This window comes from Pseudorca crassidens, chromosome 5, assembly GCF_039906515.1.
Source record: "Pseudorca crassidens isolate mPseCra1 chromosome 5, mPseCra1.hap1, whole genome shotgun sequence".
Classification (NCBI taxonomy): domain Eukaryota; kingdom Metazoa; phylum Chordata; class Mammalia; order Artiodactyla; family Delphinidae; genus Pseudorca; species Pseudorca crassidens.
In genome coordinates, this window is record NC_090300.1 from 8,126,701 (window position 1) to 8,147,134 (window position 20,434).

The 20,434-nt window shown below is 41.4% G+C and overlaps 1 pseudogene; it reads left to right on the forward strand.

Moving 5' to 3' along the window:
• The first annotated feature begins 1,612 nt into the window (after positions 1–1,612).
• On the forward strand, positions 1,613–18,021 carry LOC137225576 (uncharacterized; annotated as a pseudogene).
• Positions 18,022–20,434: the final 2,413 nt, after the last annotated feature.

Genomic DNA, 20,434 nt, shown 5'->3' on the forward strand with positions numbered 1-20,434 from the left:
GACTTCCACGGAGCAAACTTAATGACCATTTCTTTGTTCTTGCCTATGTGACCGCTAGCACCTAACACGGCTGAGACCCCTTCTTTTTGAAACACATACCTTTCTTGGTTTCCCATCTCTCGGTATTTTCCCTGTCTCTCTGGCTACTCCCCCTCGGTGTCCTTATTTGACTCTCCCTCCGCAACCAATTCTAAACTTTGGACTTTGTCTGGTTTAGGTCTGAGCTGAATACTCTTTTTTGTTTCTTTCTCCCTCTCTCTCCAGTGTTTCCTGGTCAGGGTGCTTTGACCATTTTGGGTGGGAAATTCTTTGCTGTGTGGTATGTTCTTGGCATTGAAGGCCTTTTAATGGCCCTGGTCTCCAGGCACCTAAATCCATTTAGACTTTGAGTTTTTCATCAGTTCCCCAGAAGCAGACCCTGAAAAGAGGAATCTGTGCAAGGAGTTTATTAGGAAAGAGCTCCCAGAAGAATTGGAAAGAGTATGAGGGGAAACAAGGCAGAGAAGGAGGGACATTGAGACAGAGGGATATTTCAGGCCAAGTTCCAGCCTCAGACAGATCCCCAGAGAAGCTCTGGGTGTAAATTACACCTCAAGGTTGTCCTGGCTTTGAAGCAGGAGATAGATGGGCTCCAGGTTAGACATTTACAGCTGGTCTTCTGTTTACATTTCACGGGGCAGGAGAAAGTGGGCTTCAGGCCGGACACTTACAACTAGCCTCCTGTTTGCATTTCCTGAGACAGGAGATAGGTGGGCTTCAGGTTAGGCATTTAAAATCAGCTTCCTGTTTGCGGTCCGAAATGGAAGCAATGACAGAGACAGGGTAAATAGCCAAGCTTTGTCTCTTGCGGATGTATTAAGAGAACTGTCATAGCAAGAACAAAGGGGAACAAAACCTTGTTTGAATAAAGTATCAAGGGATCTCCACTCTCCTCTGCCCCTTGGGGCAAGGGAGGCATTACGCATGCACAGAAAGGCTCCTTGAGGGTCAAAAGTCAGGGGACAATGCCAGGCCATAATGAGTCTTGCTTCTCCCAGACGCCTTAACGGCAGGATCCGGGCGTGAGGTGGAGAGGTGCGTGCGCACCTATGGGGAGGGTCCTGACACTAATTAGCCAGGCGGGACAAAGCAAGATGATTGGCCAGAAGGGAAACAAAAACCCGGAAGACTGGCCCCTTATAAAGGACTTAAACTTCCCAAAGGCACGACTCTCTTCTCTGAGTTTGCACGTGTGTCTTTCCGCATGTACTTTGCTTTTCCAATAAACTTTTTACTTTTCTCTTTACCTTCTGCCTCCTTGCCTGAATTCATTCCTGACAAGGCAGGCAAGGACTGGGGACCCAGGCCCTAGCCTCTGGCCCCTGTGGTCTAGCGGCTACGACTCGCGGCCCGGGAACTGAGATCTTGCTTCCAGCTACTGCTCGCTGCTGCTTGCTGTTGCGTGCGTCCGAAATCAGCTTGAGACAGGGAACTGGGTTTTCATATCCCACCTTACATAAGTCATTGCCTAAGGACTGCTCTGTGTGTGTGTGTGTGTTGGGGACCAGGGTGTTTGGCGTGAGTGGGTCCGATATAAACTCCGAAGCACTTTCAACTCTCCGTGTTTGCAGCAATGCAGGTTAGCAGCTCAAAAGACATCACTGAAGAAATTGCAGGTAGGAGCCCTTAGCAGCAAACAACTCAGAGCTGGGGGGTGGATGCTCAGAGCTGGTAAGGACGATTCCGGGGGACCCGGGAGGAGCACAAGACAGAATGCGTTACCGTTTTCTGTAATGGGCGTGTGGATGGAACAGGGTGGGTAGAGGCTGAGTGTACAAAGGAGGAGAGGGGAGAGTGCATCCCACTCATGACACTGGTTCCTTGAAGGTCTGTTTTCTGGAAAGTTCTCAGGTGAGTGGCTATGAGAAGACAACTATGAGAGTTACAATGTGAGTTCCTAAGAGCTGTGTTGGCAGAAGCCTGCATCTAGCCTCCTGGTCCAGGAATCACTCTCAGGGATCGGCTAACCATTGTTTGCACTCAGAGGCCAGGCCTCCAGATGCCCTTCACTGCACTTGGCTGGTCTCCTCCCATTTCCCCCCAGGCCTCTCACAAACGTGACGCCTTGTGGAGGGAAGTGCAGGTCTTCTACCCACTGTGAGCAATGAATAGGAGTGTCTGTTTTGCTATGTCTTTCAGATTGAGGTATTTTGTTTGCTTATTTATTTTAAAGATTTTTTTTTTTTGATGTGGACCATTTTTAAAGTCATTATTGAATTTGTGACAATCCTGCTCCGGTTTTACGTTTCGGGTTTTATGGTCACAAGGCGTGTGGGATCTCAGCTCCCCGACCATGGATTGAACCCGCACCCCCTGCCTTGGAAGGCGAAGTCTTAACTACTGGACCACCAGGGAAGTCCCCAGATTGAGGTTTTATAATTAAAAAACGACTAACTGGATAACTTAAAAATGGAAAGAGGAAACTTTTCTGTTAAAAGTTAAGAAACTGTTTAGTAAACCATTATACTTGTAAGTCGTACAAGAGTACATGTAAGTACACCACAAGCTGGGAAGAGGGGAAGCTGGATGCTTCATTATGTGGATATATTTTGAAAAGCAGACAGAGGAGACTATTCACCTTCGACTCTAACACCCGAAGGCATCTGACTGTAACGTTTTGATTTACTTCTTTAGGATATTTTTCCATCTATATTTTTTCATATAATGCTTTTCCCTTCGAACGTCATAATAGAAGCCTTTGCATAGGCTATAGCATCCTCTTGGAAAACAGTATTTGAAATTGCTGCATAACGTGCCTGTTGAGCTTTACTCAACATTTTTGCAACTGTTGGATAGTGAAGGTTTTCATGCTTTTGTTTTATAAATACCACTGCAATGAACAATATCACAGAGGTCTTTGTGTGTGTGTGTGTGTGTGTGTGTGTGTGTGTGTGTGTGTTGTGGACCACTTTCCAAAATACCTTAGGGCTTGTTGTGGTTTTACAGTAATGAAAATAAAAACAAAAATAAACTAATGGGAGCTAATTAAACTTAAAAGCTTTTGCACGGCAAAGGAAACCATAAACAAGATGAAAAGACCACCCTCGGAATGGGAGAAAATATTTGCAAACGAATCAACGGGCAAAGGATTAATCTCCAAAATATACAAGCAGCTCATGGAGCTCAATATCAAAAAAACAAACTACCCAATCAGAAAATGGGTGGAAGACCTAAACAGACATTTCTCCAAAGAAGACATACAGATGGCCAAGAGGCACATGGAAAGATGCTCAACATCACTAATTATTAGAGAAATGCAGATCAAAACTACAATGAGGTATCACTTCACACCAGTCAGAATGGCCATCAACAAAAAATCTACAAACAATAAATGCTGGAGAGGGTGTGGAGAAAAGGGAACCCTCTTGCACTGTTGGTGGGAATGTGAATTGATACAGCCACTATGGAGAACAGTATGGAGGTTCCTTAAAAAACTAAAAATGGAACTACCATATAACCCAGCAATCCTACTACTGGGCATATACCCCAAGAAAACCACAATTCAAAAAGACACATGCACCCCAACGTTCATTGTGGGATGAAAAATGTCTCGTTTTGGGGGGTAGTTTTCAATGTAACAGTAGATAAGTAATATAAGGCTCTTGATATATTCAAGGTGCCTGTTCAAAAGGTTATACAAATTTGTTCACTCATCAGAAAATAGATAAGAATGGCTGTTTTAGTGTAATCTTGAGGAGGTTTTCTTTTTTTAAAATTTATTTTATTATTTTTAATCGAAGTACAGTAGATTTACAATGTTGTGTTAGTTTCAGGTGTACAGCAAAGTGATTCAGTTATACATACATATATACCGATTTTTTTCAGATTCTTTTCCCTTATAGATTATTACAATGTATTAAGTGTAGTTCCCTGTGCTATACAGTAGGTCCTTGTTGGTTATCTATTTTATATATGATATTGTTTATATGTGGAATCTAAAAAAATGAACTTATGTACAAAACAGAAATAGACCCTCAGACATAGAAAACAAACTTACGGTTACCAAAGGGGAAAGCCAGGGAGGGGAGGGATGAATTAGGAGTTTGGGTTTAATATATACATACTGCTATATTTGAAACAGGTTTTCTTGAACAGGTCCAAGGACTATTCATTTGTAACCTTAAGATGATTATTATTATTATTTTTTACGGTACGCGGGCCTCTCACTGTTGTGGCCTCTCCCGTTGCGGAGTACAGGCTCAGCGGCCATGGCTCACCGGCCCAGCCGCTCCGCGGCATGTGGGATCTTCCTGGGCCGGGGCACGAACCCGCGTTCCCTGCATCGGCAGGCGGACTCTCAACCACTGCGCCACCAGGGAAACCCCTCAACTGTACTTTCATAATAAAAAAAAGAAGGTGGCAGAGAGCGTCGTACTAAAATGATCAAGGAACGGTGGGGAGTGAAGAGTAAGCCCGTAGGTACTGCAGCAAGGGGATTAGAGAGTGGTGTATTAGGGTGGTGCACCTCTCAGTGGGAGTCAGAAGTCTTTCGGAAGAGGCAATCAGGTCCAGAAGTGGTAAAAAAAAACAGGAAGGGCCTCTCCACTTCAGGCCCCATGATATGCAGGATTTAGGAGGAAAATAGTCCTCACTTGAGAGAGTTGTGTGGAAAGAGTCATAGCGGGACAGCCAGGCTTTGTCAGAACAAGAAAGTGAAGGAACTCCTAAAAACATAGGATCTGAGGATTTGGCTGGTAACAGACTGTGAGTTCCAGGGGATACAATGGAAGAGTCTGAGTGATGGAAAAGGAGTAGGCTACTGGGTGTGAATACAAGATGCGCTAAACCATGCAGGGGTGAGAGCCCTGGGACCCAGAGATAAGGAAACTGGGGCTAAGAGAGGTTAAATGACTTAGCTAAGTCACTTAGTTGATATGAAACATCATTTATCTCTATTCTCAAGAATAGGAACTAGCATGAAATCTCCTAGGAGGCACTTAGCAAATGTTTGTTGAATGACTAAATCTACTTATCTCTATGAACAAGTACAGTCATCCAAAGGATTCAGGGAAGAAGAAAACCCTTTATATCAGTTAATTCAACATTTCAGTAAAAATGGGGGTCTTTGAGCCTCAATCACTGTCTCCCTGCCCACAGCTTCTGCCTGGGCAATTCATTTTGCTTGAATTGTATGAGGTTATCAGAGGGCTAGTAGTGTCATCAGCTCACTGAACACAGAAAAATGGAACTGTGGAAATAAGTAATTTCTAAATGCATGGGTGAGTTAATTTCTAAGACAGGATGGATACGAATATGTTCGCTGCCTTTAAAATCACATTTGAATACCCTAGACATGAGAATACAGGTACATTTTTGGAATTTCTGGTTATATTATGTAGTTCATGAATCATCTTAGTCAACTTTTCTGGAAAACAAAGAAGAAGGTGGTTTTGCTCCTCAACCTTTTGATAGTTACGTGTTAACTGACAACAGCCTCACTAATCTGGTTACAGTGATCTCAGCAGTTTTCCAAAGTCTTGGAGTCGGGGAAGTATTTGTAAGCTTTTCCTTGTTACGTAAGTCATACACATAAAAAAAAAATCATTGTCATATCAAAATAGAATCATCCCTTAAACAAAAACCAAAATCTCCATTTTTCTCTACACTCTTTTGATAAATTAAAAATGGGGGGAGGGGTTCTTATATTAAAACATCGATGAAGCCTTGAACAAAATTTAATGTTCGTAGGTTTTCAGAGAGTCTCATATATGAGAATATGTACGGTACAATCAACTACCTTCTGATTTCTCTGTTTTCAAAAGCTCATCCACTGCTTTTCCTCATTATTTTGAGTTTGCAGGGCACTTTAACTGCTTTGTAGCGCTTCTGTGAGTGAAATTGGAGAGTAGTGCTGTCTGTTCAATCACGGAAGCCTAAAGTGTGCTGTTCTATTGTCACACCAAAAGCACATGCTTAGCTGCCAATCAGACATGATGGGGTATATATGAAACAGAGCGGGACCCTATGGCCCTCCTCCCCATGCCCTCAGCCTGCCTTTTGTCTGTGGAAAACTTTAGCTAAAGAATAAGTTTACTCAGAGAAGTGAGAAAATGCAGAAACAAAGGACAACAGTCAAACAAGACAAAAAAGCAATACTTTAGTCATTAAGCAAAGTCAAGGACCTCTAGTTCCTCTTCAAGGGCTATAGATAATATTCTGAGCCCTATCCTGTGAGCTGTCTTGTAGATTCTGAAACCTCCATCAGGTGGAAGAATTTTATTACATGATGACCAGACTGTAGCCATGACATAAGCTGCCACATTTCTGAAAATTTACCTCAATGAATTGGAAACAAACCGACTCTGGAACTGAAGATTAAATGTATTTAAAACAATCAAGAGGACCCTGATCAGACCACCACATGACCAATTGCAAGATGCCCGTCAGAGCTGCCTGTGCTGTTTCTGCACGTAGCTCGCTCCCTCCATCTATGGAAGCTGTTGCCCACTGATTGTCAGTTGGGGGGGGGGCGTTGGCCTTTGGACAGGAGTCCACCCTCCCCCCTGGTTGCTGGCCTCCAAAATAAAGCAAACTTTCCTTTCCACCAGCCTTGCCTCTTTATTGGCTTTTGAGTGGTGAGCAGCCAGACCCTCACTTTCGGTAACGTATGCATGGAGTAGCAGGAAGTATAGCATGGAAGGAAAAACACTACTGAATAGAAGAACAACTTATGATACTTATAAGCATTAACACTTTAATCTAAAACTCCTGGAAAACAATGAAATAATCTGTCCCCTGAACTTACTCTTACACAAAGTGTTGGTCAGGGGACTTCCAGAGGGGTCTTTTGTTTGTATAGATTTTTCTGGTTTTAAGTACATAAATGAAATCCTCTAAGTTTGACTTCCTACACTATATGATTTTCATTTGAAATGTACAAGTTCAAAGGTCATGAGAGCTTATGATGTTATATGTAGAGTCCACGAAAGCATTGTTAGTTGACTTACTCTTAGTATTTTACAATATATTTTATATAAATGTATTCATTTTCAAATATAAACATTTTTATCTAAATATATTGTAAATGCACCAATGCCACATCTTCACTCTAGTTCAGGAAGATGGTAGGCCCACGGGTTTGTATTTGCTCACTCGAACAAGCCACCTCTAGCTCTTCTTGGAAAGAGGCATACATACATAAACAAACACATGAGCAAAGAAATAAATGCTAGTTTAAAACAAAATTGGCATTTGACCATGTTCTGACATCACAACAAAACTGGCGTTATTTTCCTCAGGGTTTCTTTTTATGTGTATCAGTGACTCATGAAAATTACAAGATACTCTGCAGAATGGCCATCATCAAAAAGTCTACAAACAAGAAATGCTGGAGAGGGTGTGGAGAAAAGGGAACCCTCTTACACTGTTGGTGGGAATGCAAATTGATACAGCTACTATGGAGAACAGTACAGAACTTCCTCAAAAAAACTAAAAATAGAATTACTGTATGATCCAGCAATCCTACTCCTGGGCATATATCCAGACAAAACTATAATTCAAAAAGATATATGCACACCAATGTTCACTGCAGTACTATTCACAATAGCCAAGACATGGAAAGAACCTAAATGCCCATCAACAGAGGAAAGGATAAAGAAGATATGGTACATATATAAATGGAATATTACTCAGCCATAAAAAAGAACCAGATAATGCCATTTGCAGCAACATGGATAGACCTAGAGATTATCATACTGAGTAAAGTAAGTCAGAGAAAGACAAATACCTTATGATATAACTTACATGTGGAACGTAAGATACAACACAAATGAATCTATTTATGAAACAGAAACAGAATCACAGACCTAGAGAACAGACTGGTGGTTGCCAAGGTGGTGGGGGGTGGGGGAATGATGGATTGGGAGTTTGGGATTAGCAGATGCAAACTATTATGTATAGGATGGATAAACAACAAGGTCTTACTGTATAGCACAGAGAACTATATTCAATATCCTGTGATAAACCATAATGGAAAATAATATTTTAAAAAAGAATGTATATATATGTATAACTGTATCACTTTGCTGTACAGCAGAAATTAACACAACATTGTGAAGCAACTATACTTCAATAAAAAATTACGAGACTCTCAAATTTATAAAAATTAGGAAAAATGTGATTCTTCCTTGCTCTCAAGTCCCCTCAAATTCGATTTTAGAAATAAGTTTACTTGGCTATGTTTATTTCTGATATCATAGAAGAGTTTGATTTCATAATGTATAACACCTGCCTTTGGCAGAAACACTGATCCTTTTTAAGCTATGAGAGGAGAGAATTTTTTCCAGGCAATCCCCTCTGAATATGTCTTTAACCCCTCCATCCCAGAAAAAGTTCACTGCCATTGTCATTCACTAGTGCAGGACTCATTCTGGGTCTTCCTTCAGCGTTGGCTTAGAGCATGTCCCTGCTTCCCTCCTGTGGCCCAAACACCTGCACACCTGCATCCACACCTTCCCACCTGCATCCACACCTGCACACCCACATCCTTCCCCTCTGGTGTCCGGCTCGGGCTTAGCAGCTACCCCAGTTCTTTGTGTAGCCCTTGCCGAGATGTCCACTGCTCAGCACTGGTGCTGGACCTGGCGCCTGGCACCTGACCTCCCTCCTGGTGGGCCTGCTGTGCCCCGGTCCTCACTCATCCAGGTGTGGGAAACAGACATCTGCAGAAGCTGTTCCTCCATTCATGATAATTTACGAAACAGAGCCAAAAGTTGCCAGGCATTGCCACATCTCATGAGTGCCTTTCACATAATCATACACTTTAAGATGATATTTAAAGAGACAAATCCTGTGTTTAAAAAATTAGCTAACAGCATAGTGCTTTCTTTTTTATTTTTAAATTTTTATTTTATTTTTATTTATACAGGTGGTTCTTATTAGTTATCTATTTTATACATATTAGTGTATATATGTCAATCCCAATCTCCCAATTCTCACAGCGCTACCACCACTGCCGCCACCCTGCTTACCCCCTTGGTGTCCATACGTTTGTTCTCTACATCTGTGGCTCTATTTCTGCCTTGCAAACTGGTTCACCTGTACCATTTTTCTAGATTTCACATGTATGCATTAATATACAATATTTGTTTTTCTCTTTCTGACTTACTTCACTCTGTATGACAGTCTCTAAGTCCATCCACGTCTCTACCAGTGACCCAATTGCCTTCCTTTTTATGGCTGAGTTATATTCCACTGTATATATGTACCACATCTACTTTATCCATTCATCTGTCGATGGGCATTTAGGTTGCTTCCATGACCTGGCTATTGTAAATAGTGCTGCAATGAACATTGGGGTGCATGTGTCTTTTTGAATTATGGTTTTATCTGGGTATATGTGCAGTACTTGGATTGCTGGGTCATATGGTAACTCTATTTTTAGTTTTTTAAGGAACCTGCATACTGTTCTCCATAGTGGCTGTATCAATTTACATTCATACCAACAGTGCAAGAGGGATCCCTTTTCTCCACAGCCTCTTCAGCATTTGTTGTTTGTAGATTTTCTGATGATGCCCATTCTAACTGGTGTGAGGTGATACCTCATTGTAGTTTTGATTTGAATTTCTCTAATACTGATGTGGAGCAACTTTTCATGTGCCTCTTGGCCATCTGTATGTCTTCTTTGGAGAAATGTCTGCTTAGGTCTTCTGCCCATTTTTTTGATTGTGTTTGTTTTTTTATTATTGAGTTGCATGGGCTGTTTATATATCTTGGAGATTAATCCTTTGTCTGTTGATTCTTTTGCAAATATTTTCTCCCATTCTGAGGGTTCTTTTCATCTTGTTTATAGTTTCCTTTGCTGTGCAAAAGATTTAAGTTTCATTAGGTCCCGTTTGTTTATTTTTGTTTTTATTTCCATTACTCTAGGAGGTGGGTCAAAAAAGATCTTGCTGTGATTTATGTCAAAGAGTGTTCTTCCTATGTTTTCCACTAAGAGTTTTATAGTGTCTGGTCTTAACATTTAGGTCTTTAATCCATTTTGAGTTTATTTTTGTGTATGGTGTTAGGAAGTGTTCTAATTTCATTCTTTCACATGTAGCTGTCCAGTCTTCCCAGCACCATTTATTGAAGAGACTGTCTTTTCTCCATTGTATATCCTTGCCTCATTTGTCAAAGATTAGTTGACCATATGTGTGTGGGTTTATCTCTGGGCTTTCTATCCTGTTCCATTGATCTATATTTCTAGTTTTGTGCAAGTACCATACTGTCTTGATTACTGTAGCTTTGTAGTATAGTCTGAAGTCAGGGAGTCTGATTCCTCCAGCTCCGTTTTATTCCCTTAGAATTGCTTTGGCTATTTGGGGTCTTTTGTGTCTCCCTACAAATTTTAAGATTTTTTGTTCTAGTTCTGTAAAAAATGCCATTGGTAATTTGATAGGGATTACAGTGAATCTGTAGATTGCTTTGGGTAGTATAGTCATTTTCAAAATATTGATTCTTCCAATCCAAGAACATGATATATCTCTCCATCTGTTTGTGCCATCTTTAATTTCTTTCATTGGTGTCTTATAGTTTTCTGAGTACAGGTCTTTTACCTCCTTAGGTAAGTTTATTCCTAGGTATTTTATTTTATTTTTTGCAATGGTGAATGGGATTGTTTCCTTAATTTCTCTTTCTGATCTTTTGTTGTTAGTGTATGGGAATGCAAAAGATTTCTGTGCATTAATTTTGTATCCTACAACTTTACCAGATTCATTGATTAGCTCTAGTAGTTTTCTGGTGGCATATTTAAGGTTATCTATGTATAGTGTCATGTTGTCTACAAACAGTGACAGTTTTACTTCTTTTTGGATTCCTTTTATTTCTTTTTCTTCTCTGATTGCCGTGGCTAGCACTTCCAAAACTATGTTGAATAATAGTGACAAGAGTGGACCTTCTTGTTTTGTTCCTGATCTTAGAGGAAATGCTTTCAGTTTTTCACCATTGAGAATGATGTTTGCTGTGGGTTTGTCATGTATGGTCCTTATTATGTAGGGGTAGGTTCCCTCTATGCCCACTCTCTGAAGAGCTTTTATCATAAATGGGTGTTGAATTTTATCAAAGGCTTTTCCTGCATCTATTGAGATGATCATATGGTTTTTATTGTTTAATTTGTTAATATGGTATATCACATTGACTGATTTGTGTACATTGAAGAATCCTTGCATCCCTGGAATAAATCCCACTTGATCATGGTGTATGATCCTTTTAATGTGCCATTGGATTCTGTTTGCTAGTATTTTGTTGAGGATTTTTGCATCTATATTCATCAGTGATTTTGGTCTGTATTTTTTTTTTTTTGTAGTATCTTTGTCTGGTTTTGGTATCAGGGTGATGGTGGCCTCGTGGAATGAGTTTGGGATTGTTCCTTCCTCTGCAATTTTTTGGGAAGAGTTTAAGAAGGATGGGTATTAGCTTTTCTCTAAATGAGTGAATGAGGGTAAGGAGCAATAGAAGGCCAGACCCAGCAGCTGATTTCAAATACTAAGGTGTGATATGGCCATCAGACCCTATGATACAGATCATTTTGTCTTCTCTTAAAAATATCCACTTTAGTCTGTGCAAGGTTGGCCCACGCACAGCCCTAGTGTGGGAAAGCAAACTTGCCTGGGTCTCAGTGATGCTCCTTCCCTCCAGCTGGCTAGAGGAACGCTAAGCCAATGCTTTTCTCCGCAAAACCAATACGTTTATATTTGGTTTGTCATTTATCAACCTCTGAGTAACTTGTTCGAGGTAGAGTGATGGAGTTGAGAGAGGGGTTGTTTTGAGGGAAGTTGGAGGGCTGCCCAGGCAGGCTGTCTCCTGAGTGTCATTGTCCCAGCAGGGCTGCCCTGTCCTAAGTCTGGGTCTTTGCCTTGCACAACATTGATATTTCACTCAGTGTGGAAAGGACTGTATAATCAAACCCACAAGACTGACAAATATGAACCAAGATCCCAAATTATTCATTTACAATGAAAAATATAACTGGGGAGCAGGTGAGAAATTCATATTAGCTGGGGAGTGTCTTCTGACTGCTTTAGGGAAACGTGTAGGAAAGAAGTGTTTAAATCCCAAGATGGATGCAGGACCCAGATGAAGAGAAAGTGATGAGCATCACTGAGCCACGAGACAGATGCTCTACTGCCCTGGTTCCCAAGCTGCCATGCAGCTGTATACTCGTGCTCAGAGGCCCTGGATGGCCCTTTCTCCAGACAAGGCAAAATAAACTGTCAGGTCTCCAATGTCCGCATTAGAATGATAATCCAGGACACCTCGATTGGACTTCCATATCTGCAAATTCCTGCAGCCCTAAATTGGTTTGCATTAATTGCTACATTTAGCTAATCTCATCCATGATGTATTAACTCAGTAATTTCATTCTTATAAAATGGTGACATTATTTATAGGTTTTGGGGTGGGGGTCTGGGCTTTGCTTCTCACGTTGATAACAGTTTTTGGGGGCTTGGTCCACACTCCCTATAAGTACTAATTGATAATTATCCTTAAGCAGTGCCTTTCAGAACACCAGTCTCCATGCATTAGTGTGTCATAAAATCAGATGAGAGGGTTCTGATCAGTGGCTTAAAATGAAATAAAATAAGAAATATTAGAATTTATGGCACATGGTTAGGTAAATATTATTTTATATGTACTTTGTGTACTAGCTTGTGATGTAAAACGTTTTTCTGCCTCTAGGTTGTGGTTAAAAAAACTTATAAACCCCTCCCTAGAACTCAGAGCATCATCCTCTGCCTTAGAGAGCAAGATGCTCTTTGTATAGGAAGGTGTTAGAAAATTTATGTACAGAAAACCTTTGCTCAGAAGAGCTCTGTTATTGAGGGGACAGTCTACACTCTGTGACAGAGACCTGCAGAAACGTCCCATATTGACGGTGTGTGATAGGACATAAAAAAGAGGTGCAAGGCATGTCAAGCCAAGTGTGAATGAGAAATCAGCTGACAGGAAAGAGTTTTGGACGCTGGCTGGTCACTGCTTTTCTGTAGCTCAAGTTTCTCCTTTTGCCCTGGGGCTTGGAGTTCCTGACGGTCAGAACAGAGCTGCACTGAATTTATCGAGTTCTGCATGAGACAGGTGATACCTGCTAGATTCAGCCAGTCAAAACGAAAAACGAGATTTTCATATGAAATTTAATTTTCTTAGGAAATTGTTTTCATAAGCACAAAAATGCAGCATATATTTGTGCACTCAAGATAAGTGTTTGGCAAACTCTTTGAGGTGCAAATACATCTTATTTTTTCCTCTGGAGCGCAGTTTATTACATAGCGCTAATGTGTCCATGGACAGGTTCTGCTGAGTATTGCAAATGTCAGACTGCATTATCCATCCATCCATCCATCCATCCATCCATCCATCCATCCATCTATCCATCTCTTCATCCACCTCCATCCATCCATTTGTCTTCCCATGTGTGTCATCTGTCCATCCATCCATTTGTCCATCCATACACGTGTCTGTCCATCAATCCATCCATTTATCTGTCCATGCATGTGTCCATCCATTCATCCATCCACCTTCATCCATCCATTTGTCTGTCCATACGTGTGTCCATCAGTCCATCCATCCATCTATTTTTCCATCCGTATGTGTGTCCATCCATCTGTTAGTCTGTCCATATGTGTGTCCATTTGTCCATCCATCCACTCCTTCCTTGTTGAGTACCTATATACTCTGTGCAAGCAGTTTGCCCTCTTGTTGTGTATTTTCAACATGAGAAAGTCTTAGGTTGGCTGGGAATTTGAAAGTTATTTGATGTAGTTCTTATCAGATGAATGCATCTTCTCTATAGCTGTCCTGGCAGGTGGTAATTGAGGTTTTTGCAATCACAGGAATACACCCCTCTGACTGAGAAAGTTCTTTCTTGTATTTCTTTTTCACTAGCTCCCCTCAGAAGCCTCTTGTCTGACTCCCGTACAGATAAGGATTCTGAAGAGCTGCTGTCCACCTACTTCCCCCTTCCAATTCCCGAGCCAGTTCCTCAGCTGGCTAGTTTCTGAGCTAATTTTATTCCAGCCTGATGACATATTAAGATTTGCATCCCCATCAGAGGATGGGGTCAAGACCGTGGCTAATGTCAGGCAGGTCTAAGGTGTGTCCCTATCCCAGGCTGCACCTTTCATGTTCCCACTCTGCTGCCCAGCTCTTGTGCCTCTGCTTCTCTCTGGTTTTCCCTTGGGATTGACACCCCAGTCTAAATCTCACCTTGACTGGGGCCCTGACAACCTTCCGGTCCTTTCCCATCTGTCTTTCCCCAGCTATTGGATGGATGGATTCAACCTGAATCGTCCTCCCCATGATGCTGTGATGCCGCTATCTGCTACTGCAGGTGCAACCTTGGGCACTGGTACCATCTGAGACTGAGTCTAAGCTAGCCATGGTCCCCTGAGCATTCTAATCTAGATCCTTGGTTTACTTCTTTGAGTACAGTCCCAACGCCAGCGGAGTCCAACTCTGGTACCCTCTTCTGGATTTCTCTGCCTAGTCTTATCATGGAAGTTCCAGCCTGCCTCTCCATGAGTCCCTCCAAGGTATGCATATTGGTTCTAATTCTCCATATTGGTTCTAATTCCAGCCCAAGGGGCCACGTCTAAGAGAGCTCTTCTTATATGTGAAGATGTTTACTGTTTCAATTTCCTCTTGCCACCTAACACACTGCCTCAGCTCAGCACAATAACAGTAACTTCTTTCTGCTAATGATCTTGCAGTCTGGCGAAACTAAGCAGGCAAAAACTCATTTTTGCTCCGTGTGGTGTCAGCCAGGGTAGCTCAGTGAAGTAAGGATCTACATCCAAGTGGCTCACTTACGTGGGCTGGCAGGGAATGCAGTCAGGGTGGCTGACTGGGTGCCTCAGTTCTGCTGCGTGTGGGCCTGTCCTTGTAGCTGCTGGACAGTCCGCCTAACAGGGTGGCTGGGTTCTAAATGGGAGGAAACGGAAGCTGCCAGTCTTCTTAAAGACTGGGCCTGGGAACTTCCCTGGTGGTCCAGTGGTAAAGAATCCGACCTGCAACGCAGGGAACTCGGGTTCCATCCCTGGCCAGGGAACTAAGATCCCACGTGCGGCGGGGCAACTAAGCCCACGCACCACCGCTACTGAGCTCACGCGCCTCAGCTAGAGCCCGCGTGCTGCAAACCACAGAGCCCACGTGCCCTGGAACTGGCGCACCACAACTAGAGAGAAGCCCTCACGCCACAATGGAGAGCCCACACGCCGCAACAAAAGATCCCACATGCCTCAACGAAGATCCCGCATGCCACAACTAAAACCCGACACAGCCAAAAATTAATAATAAAATAAATCTTAAAAAAAAAAAAAAAGACTGGGCCTGGAACTGGCACTGTTTCACTCTCCCTGCATTCTCTTGGTCAAAGTTGTCACAGAATCAGCCCCAGATTCAAGGCGGGGGGGAAATATAGCTCCCCTTCTTCTTTTTGTTTTTTTAGAGGAAAATACTAATCCTTTTTTTTTTTTTTTGCGGTACACGGGCCTCTCACTGTTGTGGCCTCTCCCGTTGCGGAGCATACGCTCCGGACGCACAGGCTCAGCGGCCATGGCTCACGGGCCCAGCTGCTCTGCGGCATGTGGGATCTTCCCGGACCGGGGCACGAACCCGTGTCCCCTGCATTGGCAGGCGGACTCTCAACCACTGCGCCACCAGGGAAGCCCCTAATACATTTTATTAACACATTTTACATGACTTGTAAACTTCCACTGAAAACAATTTTCCTATACCATAAATAGACAAAATTTGAAAGGAGGTATTTAAAGTGTATAAATATTTCAAAGGATTAATATCTAGAATATATAAAGGAGATTTGAATAAATGAAATAAAGGAACCAATAGAAAGTAATGCTTAGAAGGTGTGACTGTAAACTTGGAGAAGAATAAACCCAATAGCGAATAAAGTATATGAAAAGATATTCAACCTTGTAATAAGGGAATTCAAATAAAAAGGAGATAACATTTCAGAACTGTCAGATGTCATATATTTTGATGGTGATGTAATTTTGCATGTTGGGCAACATATGGAGAAAAAAGGATCAGATGTAGTTTTAGTGAGAAGGAGATTTGCAAAACACTTAATCATTATGTAGTACACCTGAAACTCATATATTATATGTCAATAACAACTCAATGAAAAAGAACATTTGTGAGATACTTTACAGTCAGATTTTGCAATGTCTCATTTGAAGATCATTTCAAAATGCTCTATAACCCTAAATTCTATTCCTAAGAATGTGCCCCAGAGAAATTCCTGTGTGTGATAAAGCTTTTACAAAAAGACACACTGGTAGCTCTGTTTCTTGATGGAGGGACTTGACAAAGATCTTGCAGCCACTTGTAACCCACCTCAGATCCCAGAGGTGCATCTTGTCCTGTTGCCTTGCTTCACTCCTCCTCCCAACCCTTCAGACTTTTCTCAGCTGGAAAGCCCTTGTCCCTTTCCCACTACTTTATATGGCATCAATCCAAGTCTTATCAAGGTGCCAACAGCATTTGCTTGAACAGCTATAATCACAGTCATGCCAGGAGTTGCGATGGGTGTAGTGAGGCTGAGATGACTAAGACACGGACCCTGTCCTTAAGGGAACCATAGATTAGAAAAATACTGTTTTTCCCCCTCCTCTGATCTAGTTTTAATCTCTCCCCCACCAAGTATCCTACCAAGAACATAATGCAGTGTTTTAATATAAGCGTATTATGGAATATAGAACAAGATTTCACCTCCTTTCTATAAAAGCTTACATCGTTCTTGATACAACCCAAGGCCATGTTAACTTCCTTAAAGGTTACATTTCATTGTTAATTGACACTGAACTTATTATTGATTATGCCTCTAAGTCTTCTTTTCCTAATGTCCTCTTGGTATGGCATGGCACTTGTGTCTCATGCTCAGCTGAATTTTCAACTCAATTCAGCTACTTCGAAGCTGTCTTTGTAAAGTTTCACCTTGTTAGAACTAAACTACTGCTTTAGCCTATAAGATAATTTAGATCATCATCTCTTGTCTAACATAGTAATGTTCAGTCAACCCAAAGTTGATGTTTGTGCTCTTAGGTGGTCAGGCAAATAATTGACAAAAATGTTAAATAGACTGAATGTAGAGCCCTGTGACCTGCCACTGGAGATCTTTCTCGGGTGACACAGGAATCACCACTCAGCTCTCCAACTGTTGTGCCCCAGTTGGAAAAAATTCCTTTGGCCCAATAGCGTGTCATGAAAATAACACTTTCAAGGGTTAACTCTATCACTCATCTCTTTAAAAAGTTTATACGAATATCCAGTCAACACCAACAGGGTTATCTCCCTTGAAATGTTATCTATACGGGTTTCCAAGTAGACCACAGGGCTGTATACTGTCTTGGAATGTCCTCAGGAGGCTCCGTCATTGAGCAGGTAACACAGTAAACATCTCAGAGTCCTTTCTTTCAAATGGAAGAGGGGAAGGCAGAGATAAAAGGAACTCTTCAAACTTCACCTTCTTTCCTTGTGGCTTGTGGTCTCCTCCTCCTCTGCCCCCTCCAAAGCCTCCCTGGCCTCTGCCACCAAATCCACCTGGGCCACCTGTGCCACCACCTCGCCCTCTGCAGCCACCTTCACCCTTAGGTTTGGCTCAGTCCAAAGTAACTTTGTTTCCATCAATTTCACCATCTTCCATGGCCTCCTTGACAGCGTTGGCATCTTCCTCGCTGTTGAGTTCTACAAAACCAAAGCCCTTGGAGGATCCAGTCTCCCGGTCAGTGACTATCCTTGCACGAATACTCCTTTAATGTCTCTTCTGTAGTATCCTCAGACAGACCTTTGACAAACAGAGTTTGGGATGGTTGGCTTCTTGCATTAGGTGATCCCCTGGGTCCTTGCAACTCCAGCCTGATTGCTCTGCCCTCAATTTCCCTTTTATTAAATGAATTTAAGGCTTCTTTAGCATCTTCAAATGAAGCAACTTCTACGGTAGTTCCCAGATCTTGCAACCCAATAGCCCTGTCGGGGAAGGAAAAATGATCAGGAAAATATAACATTTTCTCAGTGAAAATGTATTGTGTCCAAATCAGCCCTACTCCTTTTTCACACTCTTGCCGACTTAAAAATATCATTTCGTATTTTGGTGATTTCTTTTCTCAGAAGTTAGTTTGATTGAGGTACAGTTCACATACAACAAATGACACCCATTTAAAATGTATAATTTGACATATGATATCACTTATATGTGGAATCTAAAATATGATACAAATCAACATATCTATGAAAAAAAACCAGACACGGATACAGAGAACAGACTTGTGGTTGCCAAGGGGGACGGGAATGGGAGAAGGATGGATCGGGAGGTTGGGATTAGCAGATGCAAACTATTATATATAGAATGGATAAACAACAAGGTCCTACTGTATAACACAAGGAACTATATTCAATATCCTATAATAAACCATAATGGAAAAGAATATGAAAAAGAATATATATATATATATATGTATAGCTGAGTCACTTTGCTGTACAGAAGAAATTAACACAACATTGTAAATCAACTATACTTCAATAAAATTAAAAAAATAAAATGTATAATTTGATGCATTTTGACAGGATTATGTATAGACCCTTGAAACCACCACCATAACTGGGACACAGGACATTTCCACCACCTTCCAAGGTTTCCTCATTCCCCTTCTCCTTAACTCTTCCCTTCCATCCCTGGTCAGCGGTCTGAACTCCTTTCTGTCACCATAAGTTACTTGCTTTATCTAGAGCGTGTTACAGATGGAATTATACAGTATGTACTTTTTTTGTGTTTGCCTTCTTTCACTCAACACAATGATTTTGAGGCTTATCCATGTCGCTGCTCTCCCAGGACTGTGTTGCTTTTTACTGCCGAGTGGTATTCTGTTGCAGGGATAGAACACACTTTCTTTCCTCACTTCCTGTTGGTAGACATTTGTTTCTAGTTTTGAGCAATGATGAATATAGCTCTTTTGAATATTCATGTCTGAGTCTTGGTGTGGACATGTGTTTTCATTTCTCTTTGGTACCTAGATGACTTCTCCTTTTTTGGATTTTTGTGTTGCTTTGTTTTCTCACCAGACTCTTCCTACCTAGAGTTAACACCACCATTCTGCGGTTTTGAAAACCTAACTTATGCCCTATTTGGAAACTCCAGCAAAAGTTATCTACCTCTAACCTTCTTGGATATCATGATAGTTCCTCAAAAACTTTCCATTTACAAGTTCTCTCAGTTCTTGGAATATAGTTCCATAAATTAGAGAATTGATTCTAGCAGATTTTGGCATAAATATTACTAAACACTTAATGTGTCAGACTAAGTAGTTTATGTACATTATATGTACATTATCTAATTTCCCACTCACAACCATCTTATAAGAGAGGTACTATTTTTATTTATTTTTTAACAGATGAAGAAACAGAAGCATAGAGAGATGATGTAACTTGCCTAAATTCTGACAGCTGGGGAGATATGTTTTGAAGCTAGTGTTTCTGTCTTGAGCTGGAGTCCAAACCATTTCACAATATAAGACAGAGAGTGGTGATTATGATAAGAAACTGGGCATACAAATGTGATGAGTGTTTATAACACAGAAAGATTACTCTGGGTGAGGACAATGAGAAACGTCCTTGACAGGGAGGTGATGGCTAAAGTGGATTTTGAAAGCTGGGATGAATTTGGTAATGGTAAGGTGGGGACAAAATGGTATAAAATTCAGATGCACAGGCAGCATAAACAGCAGCCCAGGGGCAGGAATGGGAGCTCCATTGAGCCGCCTCACTGCAGAGATCTGTGGGTGATGGGAGGCCAGGGGGAAAAGTGGGAAAAGTGGCCTTGAGATTAGGTGCCTTGGCGGGCAGACTGCGATCAGACCAACACCAGTCTTCGAATGCCAGGCCAGGGAGCTGACCTTGACCGTAATTGTGATGTATGTCATGCTCAGGCTGGGCTTCAAGATTAATATGGTGACTTGAAATGGATCCAAAAAAGATGACAGTAAAACTGGGAAAGCCAACTGGGAATCTACTGCACTTAAAAATAAAAGATCAGAAGGGCCTGAATCAGAGGGAATGACAGGGGCGCAGTTTGTATTGAAAGAGCCAACGTAACTCTGCTTAGTATTAGAAGTTAAAATAATTTTTGTGTCATTTACCGTTTTTGGCTAATCTTGCAACTGCTTTTCCAAACTAGCTTTAAGTACTCAATTGCGTTTATACCCATTGATATTTTTCTGTTTTTAAAATTTATAAACACAGAGCTCTCAAATTATGCCATGAGCATATAGAAGGAATTAAAATATAAATAAATTGAAACTATTTAACTCATTAAATAAATGCACTTCTTACGATCCTTACTTAGGTAATAGTTGAGTTAGTAACTCTTTCCAGTGATATCTCTTTTTGCTCATATCTAAAAGACCTA